The sequence below is a fragment of the Marmota marmota genome, unplaced genomic scaffold, assembly GCF_001458135.2.
Source record: "Marmota marmota marmota unplaced genomic scaffold, marMar, whole genome shotgun sequence".
Classification (NCBI taxonomy): domain Eukaryota; kingdom Metazoa; phylum Chordata; class Mammalia; order Rodentia; family Sciuridae; genus Marmota; species Marmota marmota.
Genome location: NW_026011604.1, coordinates 1 through 2,859, shown reverse-complemented (window position 1 = coordinate 2,859; position 2,859 = coordinate 1). Strand labels below are relative to the sequence as shown.

The 2,859-nt window shown below is 39.4% G+C and overlaps 1 long non-coding RNA gene across 1 annotated transcript; it reads left to right on the top strand.

Moving 5' to 3' along the window:
- The first annotated feature begins 13 nt into the window (after positions 1–13).
- Positions 14–2,766, top strand: LOC125614946. Its single transcript, XR_007345518.1, has 2 exons — positions 14–1,773; positions 2,653–2,766. It is a non-coding gene; the product is annotated as an uncharacterized LOC125614946 (long non-coding RNA).
- Positions 2,767–2,859: the final 93 nt, after the last annotated feature.

The window sequence follows — 2,859 nt, the reverse complement described above, 5'->3', positions numbered from 1 at the left end:
GGCACTTCCCAATTGATGCTGATGGTGCTGGTCTATAATCAACACTTTGAGAATTGCTATGTATACCATTCTAGGACCTTCTTTACTCTTTAAGTTACCTAAAGACCTTCTGTGGCTTACTATATGCTGGTCTACAGGTTATTTTTGAGCCACAGTTTACATTTGAACCAATATATTATAGAAGCCTAATAAATAGTTCGGAATAGATTCATAATCTGCCCTTACTCTCTCACCTGTTCAAATGTTAACAGAATTAGAGGCATAGTGACTCCAGATTATTATAGGCTATTAGTTCACTATTACATAAGAAGAAGTTGGTTCAATTAGAAAAATAGATCTCATGTCCTATTATCATTTAATAAACTTGGTGATAATCAGTGGGGAATTCCACTAACAAATTGAATATTCATTCATTCTACTTTCAAAATAATCAATCCAGGAGGAAATAAGAACCTGAAAAATACCCTTCAAAGGAAAAAAATCACAAAGATCGCTTGTGACATGTGGTCAGGGAACAGCATGGTGGGAAGGTGTGTTGACACAGCCCTATTCCAGGACCCAAGCTGCCCCAGGTCCTTTGTCCAGAGGGATCCATCTGTGCTGCCGGGCAGCTGAATCCACATGTGAATTTTCCTCTTCCATTGCTGAAGAGCCATCCTTGTGAATCCATGCATATTGCCAGCTTTGTTAGCATGTTAGCATCCTGTGATGCTGGCTCTGCTCGTCCCCATATCCCTAGCCCAGGGATGAGAACACCTGCTACTCAGAGTCTCATGTTGGTAAGTCACTTTTCCAGGCCTTAGATCCCTCACCTAAAAAAATCAAGGATTGAGATCATGCTTCCATGGGTCAAGGATGAAGAATATTGACATCTTTCTTAAGATTTAAATAATTGTCCATAACTTACCAAGTCCCTCTATCTTAAAAACAGCACCTATGTAAAATAAGTTGGACCAGTCACCACCATCCAAAAACTGAACAGCGCCAGTTAAATCACAAGTAAGAAATGTAGAGTGGATACAGATTATGGTTCTTAACTTGATTGTGAAAATCTCATAAACAGCTTTAGATCATCTCTCTAAGAAAAATGTATTTACTGTACTTCTCCAAATTTCCTATGGTGTTAACAACTAAAGGACCCCAGAGTAAGAGCCATGCCCAAAATAGTCAAATGGTAAATATTGGACACCTGTTATGATGGTATGACAAGTCTCAAGGAAGGAACCAAAAAATCTCAGACTTGAATGGAAATTTGATTAATGAGATAGACGTTTCTAAACTTTCTCCCATTTGAAAAAAAAATCTGTGTATTACTGAGTTAGCAATAAGCCTTACAAATGTATGCTGTGGTAGGGAAAGAAAGGATGTTAGGAGTTAATAGAAAGAGTCTAAGAAACCATGTACTTGAAAATAATGGTCTGATTTTTGTTAGGAAGCCAAGGCACAACTCATTCCCTTGAACAAAAATAGCTTAAAAGATTTTCAGCTGAGCTTGTGAGAATTAATTTCCTAAATACCTAGTCTGGAGGTGGGGATTACTGCAGGGCCTTTCTGATATTAACAAGTGAAATGCTCCCTCTCTCCTATTATAGCCTAGTTTGCCACTCAAATTGAAAATGGATTCATTCCACTTCTCTCTTTGCCCTCCCTGCTAATAAATTTTCTCTTTGTTTTTACAGACAGATAGCACCATCCAGCCTGGGATCACAAGTACAATTAAATGTGGAGGTCCTCTGCCAAGAACTTTCAGCTAACATAGTGAAGTTAGAAAAGGTGACCCATTTTCCTCATGGTAGTTTCCATCAATTGCCATGGGCCAGGGTTTACACACTCACACAACTCAGTCTGCAGAAAACCTAAATGACCAAACCTGGCAGGGGAGCAGGGGGCGGGGGTTTACAAAGTAAATATGGAAAAATACTTTTTATTTCCATAATGGAAATACAGATATATATTTTTTTTTACTTTTTTTTTTAGTTGTAGATGGACACAAACCTTTATTTTATTTATTTATTTTTATGTGGTGCTGAGGATCAAACCCAGTGCCTCGTACATGCAAGACATTCACTCTACCACTGAGCCACAACCCCAGCCCCCAAGAAACAGGTTTTAATCTCATTTTCCTTTAAATACATGGTTTCCCTTGGTCTTTCTTTTGTTTTCTCCTTGATTAGACATATTTCTCTGTGCCATAGGACTCAATGGAAAGTGACCACTGACACTAGGCATGGTAGGGAGTCAACTGAGACAATTGACCAGTCCCACCACCACCCAGGCTGATTCTTGCCATACATAAAATATTGCATTAGGTCACTGTCTGTTAGAGAAGGTACAAGTTTTATTACCTTGCTCAAGGTGATACACTAGAAAGTTGACTGGGGACCTACATTTTGAAACTGGTCTGATTGCGAAGTTGTGCTTAGAAACTTTCTCTCCTAGGGGCTGGGATTGGGGCTCAGTGGTATAGCATGTGTTCAGCATGTAAGAAGCCCTGGATTCAATCTCTTGGACAAGACAAACAGAGGCATATATCAGTTAATTGATATATTAGTCAAGCAAGCAGCCGTAGGCTTTATTGCTTCTCAGAATCCAGACCTTAACTTTGTAGATGAGGCCACTGATGTACCTCTACCTCTAATAATATCTTCCCAGGGCAAATCTGTCATTAGCTTGTGGCATTCTTGGAAGACGATGGGAGAGTGAACAAGGAGAAACAACATGCTAGAAAAATCCCAGAATTAAACCTAATAAACAAGTCTTTCAGCATTTGTGTCCCTTCCCCTTCCTTCCTTCCTTCCTTCCTTCCTTCCTTCCTTCCTTCCTTCCTTCCTTCCTTCCTTCCTTTCTTCCTTTCTTTCT